Source organism: Mobula birostris, chromosome 5 (genome assembly GCF_030028105.1).
Source record: "Mobula birostris isolate sMobBir1 chromosome 5, sMobBir1.hap1, whole genome shotgun sequence".
Taxonomy (NCBI): Eukaryota; Metazoa; Chordata; class Chondrichthyes; order Myliobatiformes; family Myliobatidae; genus Mobula; species Mobula birostris.
In genome coordinates, this window is record NC_092374.1 from 118,230,635 (window position 1) to 118,254,868 (window position 24,234).

Consider the following 24,234-nt stretch of genomic DNA (forward strand, 5'->3'; position numbering starts at 1 on the left):
GAAATAGGGGGCGGAGGAGTGTATTCACAGAGGTTGGGGACTGAGGAGTGTATACACTGTGAGAGGTAGGGGACTGAGTGTGTATACACAGTGAGAGGTTGGGGTTTGAGGTGTACACACAGTGAAAGGTAGAGGACTGAGAAGTGTATACACAGTGAGAGGTAGGGGAATGAGGAGTGTATACACAGTGAGAGGTAGGGGACTGAGTGTGTATACACAGTGAGAGGTAGGGGACTGAGGAGTGTATACACAGGGAACTGAGGCTTGTATACTCTGTGAGAGGTAGGGGACTGAGGATTGTATACACAGTGAAAGGTAGGGGACTGAGGAGTGTATACACCATGAGCGGTAGGGGATTGAGGAGTGTATACACAGGGAACTGAGGTGTGTATACTCTTTGAGAGGTAGGGGACTGAGGATTGTATACACAGTGAGAGCTAGTGGACTGAGAATTGTATACACAGTGAGGGGTAAGGGACTGAGGAGTGTATACACAGTGAGAGGTAGGGGACTGAGGAGTGTATACACAGTGAGAGGTAGGGGACTGAGTAGTATATACACAGTGAGAGGTAGGGGTCTGGGGAGTGTATACACAGTGAGAGATAGGGGACTGAGGAGTGATTCCACAGAGGTAGGGGACAGAGGAGCGTATACAAAGTGAGAGGTAGGTGACTGTGTAGTGTATGCACTGTGAGAGGTAGGGGACTGAGAAGTGTATACACAGTGAGAGGTAGGGGACTGAGGAGTGTATACACAGTGAGAGGTAGGGGACTGAGTGTGTATACACAGTGAGAGGTAGAGGACTGAGGAGTGTATACACAGGGAACTGAGGCTTGTATACTCTGTGAGAGGTAGGGGACTGAGGATTGTATACACAGTGAAAGGTAGGGGACTGAGGAGTGTATAAACCATGAGCGGTAGGGGATTGAGGAGTGTATACACAGGGAACTGAGGTGTGTATACACAGTGAGAGGTAAGGGACTGAGTAGTGTATACACAGTGAGAGGTAGGGGACTGAAGTGTGTATACACAGTGAGAGGTAGGGGACTGAGGCGGGTATACACAGAGGTAGAGGGCTGAGGTGTGAATACAGAGTGAGAGGTTAGGATCTGAGGAGTATATACACAGAGGTAGGGGACTGAGGAGTGTATACGCAGTGAGAGGTAGGGGTCTGAGGAGTGTAGACACAGAGGTAGGGGACTGAGGAGTGTATACACAGTGAGAGGTAGGGGTCTGAGGAGTGTATACACAGAGGTAGGGGACTGAGTAGTATATACACTGTGAGAGGTAGGGGACTGAGGAGTGTATACACAGTGAGAGATAGGGGACTGAGGAGTGATTCCACAGAGGTAGGGGACAGAGGAGCGTATACAAAGTGAGAGGTAGGTGACTGTGGAGTGTATGCACTGTGAGAGGTAGGGGACTGAGAAGTGTATACACAGTGAGAGGTAGGCGACTGATTATTGTTTACATAGTGAGTGGTAGGGGACTGAGGAGTTTTTTCACAGTGAGAGGTCGGGGACTGAGGATTGTTTACACAGTGAGAGGTAGCAGATTGAGGAGTGTGTACACAGTGAGAGGTGGGGAACTGAGGAGTGTTTACACAGTGAGAGGTAGGGGACTGAGATGTGCATATACAGTGAGAGGTAGGGGACTGAGGAGTGTATACACAGAGGTTGGGGACTGAGGAGTGTATACACAGTGAGAGGTAGGGAACTGAGGAGTGTATACACAGTGAGAGGTAGGGACTGAGGAGTGTATACACAGTGAGAGGTAGGGGAATGAGGAGTGAATACACAGAGGTTGGGGACTGAGGAGTGTATACACTGTGAGAGGTAGGGGACTGAGTGTGTATACACAGTGAGAGGTCGGGGACTGAGGTGTATACAAAATGAGAGTTAGGGGACTGGGAAGTGTATACACAGTGAGAGGTAGGCGACTGTGTGTATACACAGTGAGAGGTTGGGGACTGAGGAGTATACACAGTGAGAGGTAGGGGACTGAGAAGTGTATACACTCTGAGAGTTAGGGGACTGAGGAGTGTATACACAGTGAGAGGAAGGGGATTGAGGAGTGTATACACAGAGTTTGGAGACTGAGGAGTGTATACACAGTAACAGGTAGGGGACTGAGTGTGTATACACAGTGAGAGGTAGGGGACTGTGGAGTGTATACACAGTGAGAGGTAGGGAACTGAGGACTGTATGCACAGTGAGAAGTAGGGGACTGACGAGTGTATACACAGTGAGAGGTAGGGGTCTGAGGAGTGTCTACACAGAGTTGGGGAACTGAGGAGTGTATAATCTGTGAGAGGTAGCGGACTGAGGATTGTATACACAGTGAGAGGAAGGGGAATGAGGAGTGTATACACAGTGAGAGGAAGGCGACTGAGGAGTGTATACACAGAGTTTGGAGACTGAGGAGTGTATACACAGTAACAGGTAGGGGACTGAGTGTGTATACACAGTGAGAGGTAGGGGACTGAGGAGTGTATACACAGTGAGAGGTAGGGAACTGAGGACTGTATGCACAGTGAGAAGTAGGGGACTGACGAGTGTATACACAGTGAGAGGTAGGGGACTGAGGAGTGTCTACACAGAGTTAGGGAACTGAGGAGTGCATACTCTGTGAGAGGTAGCGGACTGAGGATTGTATACACAGTGAAAGGTAGGGGACTGAGGAGTGTATACACAGTGAGTGACTGAGGACTGTATACACAGTGAGAGGTAGGGGACTGAGGAGTGTATACACAGTGAGAGGTAGGGGACTGAGGAGTGTATATACAGAGGTAGGGGGCTGAGGTGTGTATACACAGTGAGAGGTTGGAAACTGAGGAGTATATACACAGAGATAGGGGAATGAGGAGTGTATACACAGTGAGAGGTAGGGGTCTGAGGAGCGTATACACAGAGGTAGGGGACTGAGTAGTATATACACAGTGAGAGGTAGGGGACAGAGGAGTGTATACACAGTGAGAGGTAGGGGTCTGGGGAGTGTATACACAGTGAGAGATAGGGGACTGGGGAGTGATTCCACAGAGGTAGGGGACAGAGGAGCGTATACAAAGTGAGAGGTAGGTGACTGTGTAGTGTATGCACTGTGAGAGGTAGGGGACTGAGAAGTGTATACAAAGTGAGAGGTAGGTGACTGTGTAGTGTATGCACTGTGAGAGGTAGGGGACTGAGAAGTGTATACACAGTGAGAGGTAGGCGACTGATTATTGTTTCCATAGTGAGTGGTAGGGGACTGAGGAGTTTTTTCACAGTGAGAGGTCGGGAACTGAGGATTGTTTACACAGTGAGAGGTAGCGGACTGAGGAGTGTGTACACAGTGAGAGGTGGGGAACTGAGGAGTGTTTTCACAGTGAGAGGTAGGGGACTGAGATGTGCATACACAGTGAGAGGTAGGGGACTGAGGAGTGTATACACAGAGGTTGGGGACTGTATACACAGTGCGAGGTAGGGGTCTGAGGAGTGTATACACAGAGGTAAGCGAGTGAGGTGTGAATACACAGTGAGAGGTAGGGGGCGGTGGAGTGTATACACAGAGGTTGGGGACAGAGGAGTGTATACACTCTGAGTGGTAGGGGACTGAGTGTGTATACACAGTGAGAGGTTGGGGTTTGAGGTGTACACACAGTGAGAGGTAGAGGACTGAGAAGTGTATACACAGTGAGAGGTAGGGGACTGAGGAGTGTATACACAGTGAGAGGTAGGGGACTGAGTGTGTATACACAGTGAGAGGTAGGGGACTGAGGAGTGTATACACAGGGAACTGAGGCTTGTATACTCTGTGAGAGGTAGGGGACTGAGGATTGTATACACAGTGAAAGGTAGGGACTGAGGAGTGTATACACCATGAGCGGTAGGGGATTGAGGAGTGTATACACAGGGAACTGAGGTGTGTATACACAGTGAGAGGAAGGCGACTGAGGAGTGTATACACAGAGTTCGGAGACTGAGGAGTGTATACACAGTAACAGGTAGGGGGACTGAGTGTGTATACACAGTGAGAGGTAGGGGACTGAGGAGTGTATACACAGTGAGAGGTAGGGAACGGAGTGTGTATACACAGTGAGAGGTAGGGGACTGGGAAGTGTATACACAGTGAGAGGTAGGCGACTGTGTGTATACACAGTGAGAGGTTGGGGACTGAGGAGTATACACAGTGAGAGGTAGGGGACTGAGAAGTGTATACACTGTGAGAGGTAGGGGACTGAGGAGTGTATACACAGTGAGAGGAAGGGGACTGAGGAGTGTATACACAGAGTTTGGAGACTGAGGAGTGTATACACAGTAACAGGTAGGGACTGAGTGTGTATACACAGTGAGAGGTAGGGGACTGTGGAGTGTATACACAGTGAGAGGTAGGAACTGAGGACTGTATGCACAGTGAGAAGTAGGGGACTGACGAGTGTATACACAGTGAGAGGAAGGGGACTGAGGAGTGTATACACAGAGTTTGGAGACTGAGGAGTGTATACACAGTAACAGGTAGGGGACTGAGTGTGTATACACAGTGAGAGGTAGGGGACTGAGGAGTGTCTACACAGAGTTAGGGAACTGAGGAGTGTATAATCTGTGAGAGGTAGCGGACTGAGGATTGTATACACAGTGAGAGGAGGGGAATGAGGAGTGTATACACAGAGTTTGGAGACTGAGGAGTGTATACACAGTAACTGGTAGGGGACTGAGTGTGTATACACAGTGAGAGGTAGGGGACTGAGGAGTGTATACACAGTGAGAGGTAGGGAACTGAGGACTGTATGCACAGTGAGAAGTAGGGGACTGACGAGTGTATAAACAGTGAGAGGTAGGGGACTGAGGAGTGTCTACACAGAGTTAGGGAACTGAGGAGTGTATACTCTGTGAGAGGTAGCGGACAGAGGATTGTATACACAGTGGAAGGTAGGGGACTGAGGAGTGTATACACAGTGAGTGACTGAGGACTGTATACACAGTGAGAGGTAGGGGACTGAGGAGTGTATACACAGTGAGAGGTAGGGGACTGAGGAGTGTATATACAGATGTAGGGGGCTGAGGTGTGTATACACAGTGAGATGTTGGAAACTGAGGAGTATATACACAGAGATAGGGGACTGAGGAGTGTATACACAGTGAGAGGTAGGGGTCTGAGGAGCGTATACACAGAGTAGGGGACTGAGTAGTATATACACTGTGAGAGGTAGGGGTCTGAGGAGTGTATACACAGTGAGAGATAGGGGACTGAGGAGTGATTCCACAGAGGTAGGGGACAGAGGAGCGTATACAAAGTGAGAGGTAGGTGACTGTGTAGTGTATGCACTGTGAGAGGTAGGGGACTGAGAAGTGTATACACAGTGAGAGGTAGGGGACTGAGGAGTGTATACACAGTGAGAGGTAGGGGACTGAGTGTGTATACACAGTGAGAGGTAGGGGACTGAGGAGTGTATACACAGGGAACTGAGGCTTGTATACTCTGTGAGAGGTAGGGGACTGAGGATTGTATACACAGTGAAAGGTAGGGGACTGAGGAGTGTATACACCATGAGCGGTAGGGGATTGAGGAGTGTATACACAGGGAACTCAGGTGTGTATACACAGTGAGAGGTAAGGGACTGAGTAGTGTATACACAGTGAGAGGTAGGGGACTGAGGAGTGTATACACAGTGAGAGGTAGGGGACTGAAGTGTGTATACACAGTGAGAGGTAGGGGACTGAGGCGTGTATACACAGAGGTAGAGGGCTGAGGTGTGAATACAGAGTGAGAGGTTAGGATCTGAGGAGTATATACACAGAGGTAGGGGACTGAGGAGTGCATACGCAGTGAGAGATAGGGGTCTGAGGAGTGTAGACACAGAGGTAGGGGACTGAGTAGTATATACACTGTGAGAGGTAGGGGACTGCGGAGTGTATACACAGTGAGAGATAGGGGACTGAGGAGTGATTCCACAGAGGTAGGGGACAGAGGAGCGTATACAAAGTGAGAGGTAGGTGACTGTGGAGTGTATGCACTGTGAGAGGTAGGGGACTGAGAAGTGTATACACAGTGAGAGGTAGGCGACTGATTATTGTTTACATAGTGAGTGGTAGGGGACTGAGGAGTTTTTTCACAGTGAGAGGTCGGGGACTGAGGATTGTTTACACAGTGAGAGGTAGCGGATTGAGGAGTGTGTACACAGTGAGAGGTGGGGAACTGAGGAGTGTTTACACAGTGAGAGGTAGGGGACTGAGATGTGCATATACAGTGAGAGGTAGGGGACTGAGGAGTGTATACACAGAGGTTGGGGACTGAGGAGTGTATACACAGTGTGAGGTAGGTGTCTGAGGAGTTTATACACAGAGGTAAGTGACTGAGGAGTGCATACACAGTGAGAGGCAGGGGATTAGGAGTGTTTCCACAGAGAGAGCGGACTGAGGTGTGAATACACAGTGAGAAATAGGGGGCGGAGGAGTGTATTCACAGAGGTTGGGGACTGAGGAGTGTATACACTGTGAGAGGTAGGGGACTGAGTGTGTATACACAGTGAGAGGTTGGGGTTTGAGGTGTACACACAGTGAAAGGTAGAGGACTGAGAAGTGTATACACAGTGAGAGGTAGGGGAATGAGGAGTGTATACACAGTGAGAGGTAGGGGACTGAGTGTGTATACACAGTGAGAGGTAGGGGACTGAGGAGTGTATACACAGGGAACTGAGGCTTGTATACTCTGTGAGAGGAAGGGGACTGAGGATTGTATACACAGTGAAAGGTAGGGGACTGAGGAGTGTATACACCATGAGCGGTAGGGGATTGAGGAGTGTATACACAGGGAACTGAGGTGTGTATACTCTTTGAGAGGTAGGGGACTGAGGATTGTATACACAGTGAGAGCTAGTGGACTGAGAAGTGTATACACAGTGAGGGGTAAGGGACTGAGGAGTGTATACACAGTGAGAGGTAGGGGACTGAGGAGTGTATACACAGTGAGAGGTAGGGGACTGAGTAGTATATACACAGTGAGAGGTAGGGGTCTGGGGAGTGTATACACAGTGAGAGATAGGGGACTGAGGAGTGATTCCACAGAGGTAGGGGACAGAGGAGCGTATACAAAGTGAGAGGTAGGTGACTGTGGAGTGTATGCACTGTGAGAGGTAGGGGACTGAGAAGTGTATACACAGTGAGAGGTAGGGGACTGAGGAGTGTATACACAGTGAGAGGTAGGGGACTGAGTGTGTATACACAGTGAGAGGTAGAGGACTGAGGAGTGTATACACAGGGAACTGAGGCTTGTATACTCTGTGAGAGGTAGGGGACTGAGGATTGTATACACAGTGAAAGGTAGGGGACTGAGGAGTGTATAAACCATGAGCGGTAGGGGATTGAGGAGTGTATACACAGGGAACTGAGGTGTGTATACACAGTGAGAGGTAAGGGACTGAGTAGTGTATACACAGTGAGAGGTAGGGGACTGAAGTGTGTATACACAGTGAGAGGTAGGGGACTGAGGCGGGTATACACAGAGGTAGAGGGCTGAGGTGTGAATACAGAGTGAGAAGTTAGGATCTGAGGAGTATATACACAGAGGTAGGGGACTGAGGAGTGTATACGCAGTGAGAGGTAGGGGTCTGAGGAGTGTAGACACAGAGGTAGGGGACTGAGGAGTGTATACACAGTGAGAGGTAGGGGTCTGAGGAGTGTATACACAGAGGTAGGGGACTGAGTAGTATATACACTGTGAGAGGTAGGGGACTGAGGAGTGTATACACAGTGAGAGATAGGGGACTGAGGAGTGATTCCACAGAGGTAGGGGACAGAGGAGCGTATACAAAGTGAGAGGTAGGTGACTGTGGAGTGTATGCACTGTGAGAGGTAGGGGACTGAGAAGTGTATACACAGTGAGAGATAGGCGACTGATTATTGTTTACATAGTGAGTGGTAGGGGACTGAGGAGTTTTTTCACAGTGAGAGGTCGGGGACTGAGGATTGTTTACACAGTGAGAGGTAGCAGATTGAGGAGTGTGTACACAGTGAGAGGTGGGGAACTGAGGAGTGTTTACACAATGAGAGGTAGGGGACTGAGATGTGCATATACAGTGAGAGGTAGGGGACTGAGGAGTGTATACACAGAGGTTGGGGACTGAGGAGTGTATACACAGTGAGAGGTAGGGAACTGAGGAGTGTATACACAGTGAGAGGTAGGGACTGAGGAGTGTATACACAGTGAGAGGTAGGGGAATGAGGAGTGAATACACAGAGGTTGGGGACTGAGGAGTGTATACACTGTGAGAGGTAGGGGACTGAGTGTGTATACACAGTGAGAGGTTGGGGACTGAGGTGTATACAAAATGAGAGTTAGGGGACTGGGAAGTGTATACACAGTGAGAGGTAGGCGACTGTGTGTATACACAGTGAGAGGTTGGGGACTGAGGAGTATACACAGTGAGAGGTAGGGGACTGAGAAGTGTATACACTCTGAGAGTTAGGGGACTGAGGAGTGTATACACAGTGAGAGGAAGGGGACTGAGGAGTGTATACACAGAGTTTGGAGACTGAGGAGTGTATACACAGTAACAGGTAGGGGACTGAGTGTGTATACACAGTGAGAGGTAGGGGACTGTGGAGTGTATACACAGTGAGAGGTAGGGAACTGAGGACTGTATGCACAGTGAGAAGTAGGGGACTGACGAGTGTATACACAGTGAGAGGTAGGGGTCTGAGGAGTGTCTACACAGAGTTGGGGAACTGAGGAGTGTATAATCTGTGAGAGGTAGCGGACTGAGGATTGTATACACAGTGAGAGGAAGGGGAATGAGGAGTGTATACACAGTGAGAGGAAGGCGACTGAGGAGTGTATACACAGAGGTTGGGGACTGAGGAGTGTATACACAGTGTGAGGTAGGTGTCTGAGGAGTTTATACACAGAGGTAAGTGACTGAGGAGTTTATACACAGTGAGAGGCAGGGGATTAGGAGTGTTTCCACAGAGAGAGCGGACTGAGGTGTGAATACACAGTGAGAAATAGGGGGCGGAGGAGTGTATTCACAGAGGTTGGGGACTGAGGAGTGTATACACTGTGAGAGGTAGGGGACTGAGTGTGTATACACAGTGAGAGGTTGGGGTTTGAGGTGTACACACAGTGAAAGGTAGAGGACTGAGAAGTGTATACACAGTGAGAGGTAGGGGAATGAGGAGTGTATACACAGTGAGAGGTAGGGGACTGAGTGTGTATACACAGTGAGAGGTAGGGGACTGAGGAGTGTATACACAGGGAACTGAGGCTTGTATACTCTGTGAGAGGTAGGGGACTGAGGATTGTATACACAGTGAAAGGTAGGGGACTGAGGAGTGTATACACCATGAGCGGTAGGGGATTGAGGAGTGTATACACAGGGAACTGAGGTGTGTATACTCTTTGAGAGGTAGGGGACTGAGGATTGTATACACAGTGAGGGGTAAGGGACTGAGGAGTGTATACACAGTGAGAGGTAGGGGACTGAGGAGTGTATACACAGTGAGAGGTAGGGGACTGAGTAGTATATACACAGTGAGAGGTAGGGGTCTGGGGAGTGTATACACAGTGAGAGATAGGGGACTGAGGAGTGATTCCACAGAGGTAGGGGACAGAGGAGCGTATACAAAGTGAGAGGTAGGTGACTGTGTAGTGTATGCACTGTGAGAGGTAGGGGACTGAGAAGTGTATACACAGTGAGAGGTAGGGGACTGAGGAGTGTATACACAGTGAGAGGTAGGGGACTGAGTGTGTATACACAGTGAGAGGTAGAGGACTGAGGAGTGTATACACAGGGAACTGAGGCTTGTATACTCTGTGAGAGGTAGGGGACTGAGGATTGTATACACAGTGAAAGGTAGGGGACTGAGGAGTGTATACATCATGAGCGGTAGGGGATTGAGGAGTGTATACACAGGGAACTGAGGTGTGTATACACAGTGAGAGGTAAGGGACTGAGTAGTGTATACACAGTGAGAGGTAGGGGACTGAAGTGTGTATACACAGTGAGAGGTAGGGGACTGAGGCGGGTATACACAGAGGTAGAGGGCTGAGGTGTGAATACAGAGTGAGAGGTTAGGATCTGAGGAGTATATACACAGAGGTAGGGGACTGAGGAGTGTATACGCAGTGAGAGGTAGGGGTCTGAGGAGTGTAGACACAGAGGTAGGGGACTGAGGAGTGTATACACAGTGAGAGGTAGGGGTCTGAGGAGTGTATACACAGAGGTAGGGGACTGAGTAGTATATACACTGTGAGAGGTAGGGGACTGAGGAGTGTATACACAGTGAGAGATAGGGGACTGAGGAGTGATTCCACAGAGGTAGGGGACAGAGGAGCGTATACAAAGTGAGAGGTAGGTGACTGTGGAGTGTATGCACTGTGAGAGGTAGGGGACTGAGAAGTGTATACACAGTGAGAGGTAGGCGACTGATTATTGTTTACATAGTGAGTGGTAGGGGACTGAGGAGTTTTTTCACAGTGAGAGGTCGGGGACTGAGGATTGTTTACACAGTGAGAGGTAGCAGATTGAGGAGTGTGTACACAGTGAGAGGTGGGGAACTGAGGAGTGTTTACACAGTGAGAGGTAGGGGACTGAGATGTGCATATACAGTGAGAGGTAGGGGACTGAGGAGTGTATACACAGAGGTTGGGGACTGAGGAGTGTATACACAGTGAGAGGTAGGGAACTGAGGAGTGTATACACAGTGAGAGGTAGGGACTGAGGAGTGTATACACAGTGAGAGGTAGGGGAATGAGGAGTGAATACACAGAGGTTGGGGACTGAGGAGTGTATACACTGTGAGAGGTAGGGGACTGAGTGTGTATACACAGTGAGAGGTTGGGGACTGAGGTGTATACAAAATGAGAGTTAGGGGACTGGGAAGTGTATACACAGTGAGAGGTAGGCGACTGTGTGTATACACAGTGAGAGGTTGGGGACTGAGGAGTATACACAGTGAGAGGTAGGGGACTGAGAAGTGTATACACTCTGAGAGTTAGGGGACTGAGGAGTGTATACACAGTGAGAGGAAGGGGACTGAGGAGTGTATACACAGAGTTTGGAGACTGAGGAGTGTATACACAGTAACAGGTAGGGGACTGAGTGTGTATACACAGTGAGAGGTAGGGGACTGTGGAGTGTATACACAGTGAGAGGTAGGGAACTGAGGGCTGTATGCACAGTGAGAAGTAGGGGACTGACGAGTGTATACACAGTGAGAGGTAGGGGTCTGAGGAGTGTCTACACAGAGTTGGGGAACTGAGGAGTGTATAATCTGTGAGAGGTAGCGGACTGAGGATTGTATACACAGTGAGAGGAAGGGGAATGAGGAGTGTATACACAGTGAGAGGAAGGCGACTGAGGAGTGTATACACAGAGTTTGGAGACTGAGGAGTGTATACACAGTAACAGGTAGGGGACTGAGTGTGTATACACAGTGAGAGGTAGGGGACTGAGGAGTGTATACACAGTGAGAGGTAGGGAACTGAGGACTGTATGCACAGTGAGAAGTAGGGGACTGACGAGTGTATACACAGTGAGAGGTAGGGGACTGAGGAGTGTCTACACAGAGTTAGGGAACTGAGGAGTGCATACTCTGTGAGAGGTAGCGGACTGAGGATTGTATACACAGTGAAAGGTAGGGGACTGAGGAGTGTATACACAGTGAGTGACTGAGGACTGTATACACAGTGAGAGGTAGGGGACTGAGGAGTGTATACACAGTGAGAGGTAGGGGACTGAGGAGTGTATATACAGAGGTAGGGGGCTGAGGTGTGTATACACAGTGAGAGGTTGGAAACTGAGGAGTATATACACAGAGATAGGGGAATGAGGAGTGTATACACAGTGAGAGGTAGGGGTCTGAGGAGCGTATACACAGAGGTAGGGGACTGAGTAGTATATACACAGTGAGAGGTAGGGGACAGAGGAGTGTATACACAGTGAGAGGTAGGGGTCTGGGGAGTGTATACACAGTGAGAGATAGGGGACTGGGGAGTGATTCCACAGAGGTAGGGGACAGAGGAGCGTATACAAAGTGAGAGGTAGGTGACTGTGTAGTGTATGCACTGTGAGAGGTAGGGGACTGAGAAGTGTATACAAAGTGAGAGGTAGGTGACTGTGTAGTGTATGCACTGTGAGAGGTAGGGGACTGAGAAGTGTATACACAGTGAGAGGTAGGCGACTGATTATTGTTTCCATAGTGAGTGGTAGGGGACTGAGGAGTTTTTTCACAGTGAGAGGTCGGGAACTGAGGATTGTTTACACAGTGAGAGGTAGCGGACTGAGGAGTGTGTACACAGTGAGAGGTGGGGAACTGAGGAGTGTTTTCACAGTGAGAGGTAGGGGACTGAGATGTGCATACACAGTGAGAGGTAGGGGACTGAGGAGTGTATACACAGAGGTTGGGGACTGTATACACAGTGCGAGGTAGGGGTCTGAGGAGTGTATACACAGAGGTAAGCGACTGAGGTGTGAATACACAGTGAGAGGTAGGGGGCGGTGGAGTGTATACACAGAGGTTGGGGACAGAGGAGTGTTTACACTGTGAGTGGTAGGGGACTGAGTGTGTATACACAGTGAGAGGTTGGGGTTTGAGGTGTACACACAGTGAGAGGTAGAGGACTGAGAAGTGTATACACAGTGAGAGGTAGGGGACTGAGGAGTGTATACACAGTGAGAGGTAGGGGACTGAGTGTGTATACACAGTGAGAGGTAGGGGACTGAGGAGTGTATACACAGGGAACTGAGGCTTGTATACTCTGTGAGAGGTAGGGGACTGAGGATTGTATACACAGTGAAAGGTAGGGGACTGAGGAGTGTATACACCATGAGCGGTCGGGGATTGAGGAGTGTATACACAGGGAACTGAGGTGTGTATACACAGTGAGAGGAAGGCGACTGAGGAGTGTATACACAGAGTTTGGAGACTGAGGAGTGTATACACAGTAACAGGTAGGGGACTGAGTGTGTATACACAGTGAGAGGTAGGGGACTGAGGAGTGTATACACAGTGAGAGGTAGGGAACTGAGGACTGTATGCACAGTGAGAAGTAGGGGACTGACGAGTGTATACACAGTGAGAGGTAGGGGACTGAGGAGTGTCTACACAGAGTTAGGGAACTGAGGAGTGTATACTCTGTGAGAGGTAGCGGACTGAGGATTGTATACACAGTGAAAGGTAGGGGACTGAGGAGTGTATACACAGTGAGTGACTGAGGACTGTATACACAGTGAGAGGTAGGGGACTGAGGAGTGTATACACAGTGAGAGGTAGGGGACTGAGGAGTGTATATACAGAGGTAGGGGGCTGAGGTGTGTATACACAGTGAGAGGTTGGAAACTGAGGAGTATATACACAGAGATAGGGGACTGAGGAGTGTATACACAGTGAGAGGTAGCGGTCTTAGGAGCGTATACACAGAGGTAGGGGACTGAGTAGTATATACACAGTGAGAGGTAGGGGACAGAGGAGTGTATACACAGTGAGAGGTAGGGGTCTGGGGAATGTATACACAGTGAGAGATAGGGGACTGAGGAGTGATTCCACAGAGGTAGGGGACAGAGGAGCGTATACAAAGTGAGAGGTAGGTGACTGTGTAGTGTATGCACTGTGAGAGGTAGGGGACTGAGAAGTGTATACAAAGTGAGAGGTAGGTGACTGTGTAGTGTATGCACTGTGAGAGGTAGGGGACTGAGAAGTGTATACACAGTGAGAGGTAGGCGACTGATTATTGTTTCCATAGTGAGTGGTAGGGGACTGAGGAGTTTTTTCACAGTGAGAGGTCGGGAACTGAGGATTGTTTACACAGTGAGAGGTAGCGGACTGAGGAGTGTGTACACAGTGAGAGGTGGGGAACTGAGGAGTGTTTTCACAGTGAGAGGTAGGGGACTGAGATGTGCATACACAGTGAGAGGTAGGGGACTGAGGAGTGTATACACAGAGGTTGGGGACTGTATACACAGTGCGAGGTAGGGGTCTGAGGAGTGTATACACAGAGGTAAGCGACTGAGGTGTGAATACACAGTGAGAGGTAGGGGGCGGTGGAGTGTATACACAGAGGTTGGGGACAGAGGAGTGTATACACTGTGAGTGGTAGGGGACTGAGTGTGTATACACAGTGAGAGGTTGGGGTTTGAGGTGTACACACAGTGAGAGGTAGAGGACTGAGAAGTGTATACACAGTGAGAGGTAGGGGACTGAGGAGTGTATACACAGTGAGAGGTAGGGGACTGAGTGTGTATACACAGTGAGAGGTAGGGGACTGAGGAGTGTATACACAGGGAACTGAGGCTTGTATACTCTGTGAGAGGTAGGGGACTGAGGATTGTATACACAGTGAAAGGTAGGGGACTGAGGAGTGTATACATCATGAGCGGTAGGGGATTGAGGAGTGTATACACAGGGAACTGAGGTGTGTATACACAGTGAGAGGTAAGGGACTGAGTAGTGTATACACAGTGAGAGGTAGGGGACTGAGGAGTGTATACACAGTGAGAGGTAGGGGACTGAAGTGTGTATACACAGTGAGAGGTAGGGGACTGAGGAGTGTATACACAGTGAGAGGTAGGGGTCTGAGGAGTGTATACACAGAGGTAGGGGACTGAGTAGTATATACACTGTGAGAGGTAGGGGACTGAAGAGTGTATACACAGTGAGCGGTAGGGGATTTAGGAGTGTATACACACTGAGCGGAAGGGGACTGAGGTTTTTATACACACTGAAAAGTAGGGGCCTGAGGGGTGTATGCACAGTGCGTGGTAGTGGATTGAGGAGTGTATACACAGTGAGAGGTAAGGGACTAAGAAGTGTATACACAGTGAGAGGTAGGGGACTGAGAAGTATATACACAGAGGTAGGGGACTGAGTAGTATATACGCTGTGAGAGGTAGGGGATTGTGGAGTGTATAAACAGTGAGATATAGGGGACTGAGGAGTGTATACACAGTAAGCGGCAGGGGATTTAGTAGTGTATACACACAGAGCGGTTGGGGACTGAGGTTTGCATATACACTGAAAAGTAGGCGACTGAGGTGTGTATACACAGTGAGAGATCGGGATCTGAGGAGAGTATACACAGAGATAGGGGACTGAGGAGTGTATGCACAGTGAGAGGTAGGGGACTGAGGAGTGTATACACAGTGAGAAGTTGGGGTCTGAGGATTGTTTACACAGTGAGAGGTAGCTGACTTAGGAGTGTATACACAGTGAGAGTTAGGGAACTCAGGAGTGTATACATAGTGAGAGGTAGGGAACTGAGGAGTGTATACACAGTGAGAGTTAGGGAACTAATGAGTGTATACACAGTGAGATGTAGGGGACTGAGGAGTGTATACACAGTGAGAGGTAGAAAACTGAGGAGTGTATACACAGTGAGAGGTAGGGACTGAGGAGTGTATACACAGTGAGAGGTAGGGGAATGAGGAGTGAATACACAGAGGTTGGGGACTGAGGAGTGTATACACTGTGAGAGGTATGGGACTGAGTGTGTATACACAGTGAGAGGTTGGGGACTGAGGTGTATACACAATGAGAGTTAGGGGACTGGGAAGTGTATACACAGTGAGAGGTAGGCGACTGTGTGTATACACAGTGAGAGGTTGGGGACTGAGGAGTATACACAGTGAGAGGTAGGGGACTGAGAAGTGTATACACTGTGAGAGGTAGGGGACTGAGGAGTGTATACACAGTGAGAGGAAGGGGACTGAGGAGTGTATACACAGAGTTTGGAGACTGAGGAGTGTATACACAGTAACAGGTAGGGGACTGAGTGTGTATACACAGTGAGAGGTAGGGGACTGTGGAGTGTATACACAGTGAGAGGTACGGAACTGAGGACTGTATGCACAGTGAGAAGTAGGGGACTGACGAGTGTATACACAGTGAGAGGTAGGGGACTGAGGAGTGTCTACACAGAGTTAGGGAACTGAGGAGTGTATAATCTGTGAGAGGTAGCGGACTGAGGATTGTATACACAGTGAGAGGAGGGGAATGAGGAGTGTATACACAGAGTTTGGAGACTGAGGAGTGTATACACAGTAACTGGTAGGGGACTGAGTGTGTATACACAGTGAGAGGTAGGGGACTGAGGAGTGTATACACAGTGAGAGGTGGGGAACTGAGGACTGTATGCACAGTGAGAAGTAGGGGACTGACGAGTGTATAAACAGTGAGAGGTAGGGGACTGAGGAGTGTCTACACAGAGTTAGGGAACTGAGGAGTGTATACTCTGTGAGAGGTAGCGGACAGAGGATTGTATACACAGTGGAAGGTAGGGGACTGAGGAGTGTATACACAGTGAGTGACTGAGGACTGTATACACAGTGAGAGGTAGGGGACTGAGGAGTGTATACACAGTGAGAGGTAGGGGACTGAGGAGTGTATATACAGATGTAGGGGGCTGAGGTGTGTATACACAGTGAGATGTTGGAAACTGAGGAGTATATACACAGAGATAGGGGACTGAGGAGTGTATACACAGTGAGAGGTAGGGGTCTGAGGAGCGTATACACAGAGGTAGGGGACTGAGTAGTATATACACTGTGAGAGGTAGGGGTCTGAGGAGTGTATACACAGTGAGAGATAGGGGACTGAGGAGTGATTCCACAGAGGTAGGGGACAGAGGAGCGTATACAAAGTGAGAGGTAGGTGACTGTGTAGTGTATGCACTGTGAGAGGTAGGGGACTGAGAAGTGTATACACAGTGAGAGGTAGGGGACTGAGGAGTGTATACACAGTGAGAGGTAGGGGACTGAGTGTGTATACACAGTGAGAGGTAGGGGACTGAGGAGTGTATACACAGGGAACTGAGGCTTGTATACTCTGTGAGAGGTAGGGGACTGAGGATTGTATACACAGTGAAAGGTAGGGGACTGAGGAGTGTATACACCATGAGCGGTAGGGGATTGAGGAGTGTATACACAGGGAACTCAGGTGTGTATACACAGTGAGAGGTAAGGGACTGAGTAGTGTATACACAGTGAGAGGTAGGGGACTGAGGAGTGTATACACAGTGAGAGGTAGGGGACTGAAGTGTGTATACACAGTGAGAGGTAGGGGACTGAGGCGTGTATACACAGAGGTAGAGGGCTGAGGTGTGAATACAGAGTGAGAGGTTAGGATCTGAGGAGTATATACACAGAGGTAGGGGACTGAGGAGTGCATACGCAGTGAGAGATAGGGGTCTGAGGAGTGTAGACACAGAGGTAGGGGACTGAGTAGTATATACACTGTGAGAGGTAGGGGACTGCGGAGTGTATACACAGTGAGAGATAGGGGACTGAGGAGTGATTCCACAGAGGTAGGGGACAGAGGAGCGTATACAAAGTGAGAGGTAGGTGACTGTGGAGTGTATGCACTGTGAGAGGTAGGGGACTGAGAAGTGTATACACAGTGAGAGGTCGGGGACTGAGGATTGTTTACACAGTGAGAGGTAGCGGATTGAGGAGTGTGTACACAGTGAGAGGTGGGGAACTGAGGAGTGTTTACACAGTGAGAGGTAGGGGACTGAGATGTGCATATACAGTGAGAGGTAGGGGACTGAGGAGTGTATACACAGAGGTTGGGGACTGAGGAGTGTATACACAGTGTGAGGTAGGTGTCTGAGGAGTTTATACACAGAGGTAAGTGACTGAGGAGTGCATACACAGTGAGAGGCAGGGGATTAGGAGTGTTTCCACAGAGAGAGCGGACTGAGGTGTGAATACACAGTGAGAAATAGGGGGCGGAGGAGTGTATTCACAGAGGTTGGGGACTGAGGAGTGTATACACTGTGAGAGGTAGGGGACTGAGTGTGTATACACAGTGAGAGGTTGGGGTTTGAGGTGTACACACAGTGAAAGGTAGAGGACTGAGAAGTGTATACACAGTGAGAGGTAGGGGAATGAGGAGTGTATACACAGTGAGAGGTAGGGGACTGAGTGTGTATACACAGTGAGAGGTAGGGGACTGAGGAGTGTATACACAGGGAACTGAGGCTTGTATACTCTGTAAGAGGTAGGGGACTGAGGATTGTATACACAGTGAAAGGTAGGGGACTGAGGAGTGTATACACCATGAGCGGTAGGGGATTGAGGAGTGTATACACAGGGAACTGAGGTGTGTATACTCTTTGAGAGGTAGGGGACTGAGGATTGTATACACAGTGAGAGCTAGTGGACTGAGAAGTGTATACACAGTGAGGGGTAAGGGACTGAGGAGTGTATACACAGTGAGAGGTAGGGGACTGAGGAGTGTATACACAGTGAGAGGTAGGGGACTGAGTAGTATATACACAGTGAGAGGTAGGGGTCTGGGGAGTGTATACACAGTGAGAGATAGGGGACTGAGGAGTGATTCCACAGAGGTAGGGGACAGAGGAGCGTATACAAAGTGAGAGGTAGGTGACTGTGTAGTGTATGCACTGTGAGAGGTAGGGACTGAGAAGTGTATACACAGTGAGAGGTAGGGGACTGAGGAGTGTATACACAGTGAGAGGTAGGGGACTGAGTGTGTATACACAGTGAGAGGTAGAGGACTGAGGAGTGTATACACAGGGAACTGAGGCTTGTATACTCTGTGAGAGGTAGGGGACTGAGGATTGTATACACAGTGAAAGGTAGGGGACTGAGGAGTGTATAAACCATGAGCGGTAGGGGATTGAGGAGTGTATACACAGGGAACTGAGGTGTGTATACACAGTGAGAGGTAAGGGACTGAGTAGTGTATACACAGTGAGAGGTAGGGGACTGAAGTGTGTATACACAGTGAGAGGTAGGGGACTGAGGCGGGTATACACAGAGGTAGAGGGCTGAGGTGTGAATACAGAGTGAGAGGTTAGGATCTGAGGAGTATATACACAGAGGTAGGGGACTGAGGAGTGTATACGCAGTGAGAGGTAGGGTCTGAGGAGTGTAGACACAGAGGTAGGGGACTGAGGAGTGTATACACAGTGAGAGGTTGGGGTCTGAGGAGTGTATACACAGAGGTAGGGGACTGAGTAGTATATACACTGTGAGAGGTAGGGGACTGAGGAGTGTATACACAGTGAGAGATAGGGGACTGAGGAGTGATTCCACAGAGGTAGGGGACAGAGGAGCGTATACAAAGTGAGAGGTAGGTGACTGTGGAGTGTATGCACTGTGAGAGGTAGGGGACTGAGAAGTGTATACACAGTGAGAGGTAGGCGACTGATTATTGTTTACATAGTGAGTGGTAGGGGACTGAGGAGTTTTTTCACAGTGAGAGGTCGGGGACTGAGGATTGTTTACACAGTGAGAGGTAGCAGATTGAGGAGTGTGTACACAGTGAGAGGTGGGGAACTGAGGAGTGTTTACACAGTGAGAGGTAGGGGACTGAGATGTGCATATACAGTGAGAGGTAGGGGACTGAGGAGTGTATACACAGAGGTTGGGGACTGAGGAGTGTATACACAGTGTGAGGTAGGGGTCTGAGGAGATTATACACAGAGGTAAGTTACTGAGGAGTGCATACACAGTGAGAGGCAGGGGATTAGGAGTGTTTCCACAGAGAGAGCGGACTGAGGTGTGAATACACAGTGAGAAATAGGGGGCGGAGGAGTGTATACACAGAGGTTGGGGACTGAGGAGTGTATACACTGTGAGAGGTAGGGGACTGAGTGTGTATACACAGTGAGAGGTTGGGGTTTGAGGTGTACACACAGTGAAAGGTAGAGGACTGAGAAGTGTATACTCTGTGAGAAGTAGGGGACTGAGGATTGTATACACAGTGAAAGGTAGGGGACTGAGGAGTGTATACACCATGAGCGGTAGGGGATTGAGGAGTGTATACACAGGGAACTGAGGTGTGCATACTCTGTGAGAGGTAGGGGACTGAGGATTGTATACACAGTGAGAGGTAAGGGACTGAGGAGTGTATACACAGTGAGAGGTAGGGGACTGAGGAGTGTATACACAGTGAGAGGCAGGGGACTGAAGTGTGTATACACAGTGAGAGGTAGGGGACTGAGGATTGTTTACACAGTGAGAGGTAGCGGACTGAGGAGTCTGTACACAGTGAGAGGTGGGGAACTGAGGAGTGTTTACACAGTGAGAGGTAGGGGACTGAGATGTGCATACACAGTGAGAGGTAGGGGACTGAGGAGTGTATACACAGAGGTTGGGGTCTGAGGAGTGTATACACAGTGTGAGGTAGGGGTCTGAGGAGTTTATACACAGAGGTAAGTGACTGAGGAGTGCATACACAGTGAGAGGCAGGGGATTAGGAGTGTTTCCACAGAGGTTGGGGACTGAGGTGAGAATACACAGTGAGAGGTAGGGGGCGGAGGAGTGTATACACAGAGGTTGGGGATTGAGGAGTGCATACACTGTGAGAGGTAGGGGACTGAGTGTGTATACACAGTGAGAGGTTGGGGTTTGAGGTGTACACACAGTGAGAGGTAGAGGACTGAGAAGTGTATACACAGTGAGAGGTAGGGGACTGAGGAGTGTATACACAGTGAGAGGTAGGGAACTGAGTGTGTATACACAGTGAGAGGTAGGGGACTGAGGAATGTATACACAGGGAACTGAGGCTTGTATACTCTGTGAGAGGTAGGGGACTGAGGATTGTATACACAATGAAAGGTAGGGGACTGAGGAGTGTATACACCATGAGCGGTAGGGGATTGAGGAGTGTATACACAGGGAACTGAGGTGTGTATACACAGTGAGAGGTAAGGGACTGAGGAGTGTATACACAGTGAGAGGTAGGGGACTGAAGTGTGTATACACAGTGAGAGGTAGGGGACTGAGGTGTGTATACACAGAGGTAGAGGGCTGAGGTGTGAATACAGAGTGAGAGGTTAGGATCTGAGGAGTATATACACAGAGGTAGGGGACTGAGGAGCGTATACGCAGTGAGAGGTAGGGGTCTGAGGAGTGTAGACACAGAGGTAGGGGACTGAGTAGTATATACACTGTGAGAGGTAGGGGACTGAAGAGTGTATACAGAGTTAGCGGTAGGGGATTTAGGAGTGTATACACACCGAGCGGTAGGGGACTGAGGTTTTTTCACACACTGAAAAGTAGGGGACTGAGGGGTGTATGCACAGTGAGTGGTAGTGGATTGAGGAGTGTATACACAGTGAAAGGTAGGGGACTAAGAAATATATACACAGTTAGAGGTAGGGGACTGAGGAGTATATACACAGAGGTAGGGGACTGAGTAGTATATACGCTGTGAGAAGTAGGGGACTGAGGAGTGTATACACGGTGAGAAGTTTGGGTCTGAGGATTGTTTACACAGTGAGAGATAGCGGACTTAGGAGTGTATACACAGTCAGAGTTAGCGAAGTGCGGAGTGTATGCACAGTGAGAGGTAGGGAACTGAGGAGTGTATACACAGTGAGAGGTAGGGAACTGAGGAGTGTATACACAGTGAGATGTTGGGTCTGAGGATTGTTTACACAGTGAGAGGTAGCGGACTTAGGAGTGTATACACAGTGAGATGTAGGGGACTGAGGAGTGTATACACAGTGAGAGGTAGGGAACTGAGGAGTGTATACACAGTGAGAGGTAGGGACTGAGGAGTGTATACACAGTGAGAGGTAGGGGACTGAGTGTGTATACACAGTGAAAGGTTGGGGACTGAGAAGTGTATACACAGTGAGAAGTAGGCGACTGTGTGTATACACATTGAGAGGTAGGCGACTGTGTGTATACACAGTGAGAGGTTGGGGACTGAGGAGTATACACAGTGAGAGGTAGGGGACTGAGAAGTGTATATACTGTGAGAGGTAGGGGACTGAGGAGTGTATGGACAGTGAGAGGAAGGGGACTGAGGAGTTTATACACAGAGTTAGGGAACTGAGGGGTGTATACTCTGTGAGAGGTAGCGGACTGAGAATTCTATACACAGTAAAAGGTAGGGGACTGAGGAGTGTATACACAGTGAGCGTAGAGGACTGAGGAGTGTATACACAGTGAGAGGTAGGGGACTGAGGAGTGTATACACAGTGAGCGGTAGAGGACTGAGGAGTGTATACACAGTGAGAGGTAGGGGACTGAGGAGTGTATACACAGTGAGAGGTAGGGGACTGAGGAGTGTATATACAGAGGTAGGGGGCTGAGGTGTGTATACACAGTTAGAGGTTGGAATCTGCGGAGTATATACACAGAGATAGGGGACTGAGAAGTACTACACAGTGAGAGCTAGGGGTCTGAGGAGTGTATACACAGTGGTAGGGGACTGAGTAGTATATACACTGTGAGAGGTAGGGGACTGAACAGTGTATACACAGTGAGAGATAGGGGACTGAGGAGTGATTCCACAGAGGTAGGTGACTGAGGAGTGTATACAAAGTGAGAGGTAGGTGACTGTGGAGTGTATGCACTGTGAGAGGTAGGGGACTGAGAAGTGTATACACAGTGAGAGGCAGGCGACTGATTATTGTTTAAATAGTGAGTGGTAGGGGACTGAGGAGATTTTTTCACAGTGAGAGGTCGGGGACTGAGGATTGTTACACAGTGAGAGGTAGCGGACTGAACAGTGTGTACACAGTGAGAGGTATGGAACTGAAGACTGTTTACACAGTGAGAGGTAGGGGACTGAGGAGTGCATACACAGTGAGAGGTAGGGGACTGAGGAGTGTATACACAGAGGTTGGGGACTGAGGAGTGTATACACAGTGTGAGGTAGGGGTCTGAGGAGTGTATACACAGAGGTAAGGGACTGAGGAGTGCATACACAGTGAGAGGCAGGGGACTAGGAGTGTTTCCACAGAGAGAGCGACTGAGGTGTGAATACATAGTGAGAGGTAGGGGACAGAGGAGTGTATACACAGAGGTTGGGGACTGATGAGTGTATACACTGTGAGAGGTAGGGGACTGAGTGTGTATCCACAGTGAGAGGTTGGGGTTTGAGGTGTACACACAGTGAGAGGTAGAGGACTGAGAAGTGTATACACAGTGAGTGGTAGGGGACTGAGGAGTGTATATACAGTGAGAGGTAAGGGACTGAGGAGTGTTTCCACAGAGGTTGGGAACTGAGGAGTGTATACACTGTGACAGGTAGGGGAATGAGTGTGTATACACAGTGAGAGGTAGGGGACTGAGGAGTGTATACACAGTGAGAGGTAGGGAACTGAGGACTGTATACACAGTGAGAAGTAGGGGATTGACCAGTGTATACACAGTGAGAGGTAGGGGACTGAGGAGTGTATACACAGAGTTAGGGAACTGAGGAGTGTATACACCGTGAGCAATAGAGGACTGAGGAGTGTATACACAGTGAGAGGTAGGGGACTGAGGACTGTATACACAGTGAGAGGTAGGGGACTGAAGTGTGTATACACAGTGAGAGGTAGGGGACTGAGGAGTGTATACACAGAGGTAGAGGGCTGAGGTGTGAATACACAGTGAGAGGTTAGGATCTGAGGAGTATATACACAGAGGTAGGGGACTGAGGAGTGTATACACAGTGAGAGGTAGGGGTCTGAGAAGTGTATACACAGAGGTAGGGGACTGAGTAGTATATACACTGTGAGAGGTAGGGGACTGAAGAGTGTATGCACAGTGAGCGGTAGGGGATTTAGGAGTGTATACACACTGAGCGGTAGGGGACTGAGGTTTATATACACACTGAAAAGTAGGGGACTGAGGGGTGTATGCACAGTGTGTGGTAGTGGATTGAGGAGTGTATACACAGTGAGAGGTAGGGGACTAAGAAGTGTATACACAGTGAGAAGTAGGGGACTGAGAAGTATATACACAGAGGTAGGGGACTGAGTGTATATACGCTGTGAGAGGTAGGGGATTGAGGAGTGTATAAACAGTGAGAGATAGGGGACTGAGGAGTGTATACACAGTAAGCGGCAGGGGATTTAGTGGTGTATACACACAGAGCGGTTGGTACTGAGGTTTGCATATACATTGAAAAGTAGGGGACAGAGGTGTGTATACACAGTGAGAGATCGGGATCTGAGGAGAGTATACACAGAGATAGGGGACTGAGGAGTGTATGCACAGTGAGAGGTAGGGGACTGAGGAGGGTATACACAGTGAGAAGTTGGGGTCTGAGGATTGTTTACACAGTGAGAGGTAGCGGACTTAGGAGTGTATACACAGTGAGAGTTAGAGAACTGAGGAGTGTATACACAGTGAGAGGTAGGGAACTGAGGAGTGTATACACAGTGAGAGTTAGGGAACTGATGAGTGTATACACAGTGAGATGTAGGGATCTGAGGAGAGTATACACAGTGAGAGGTAGGGAACTGAGGAGAGTATACACAGTGAGAGGTAGGGACTGAGGAGTGTATACACAGTGA

The 24,234-nt window shown here is 49.3% G+C and overlaps 1 protein-coding gene across 1 annotated transcript in view; it reads right to left on the bottom strand.

Annotated features, from left to right (window-relative positions):
- Nucleotides 1-24,234, bottom strand: part of LOC140197951 (low-density lipoprotein receptor-related protein 1-like) — a 2,495,129-nt gene that overhangs the window by 1,101,292 nt on the left and 1,369,603 nt on the right. The window lies entirely within an intron of this gene.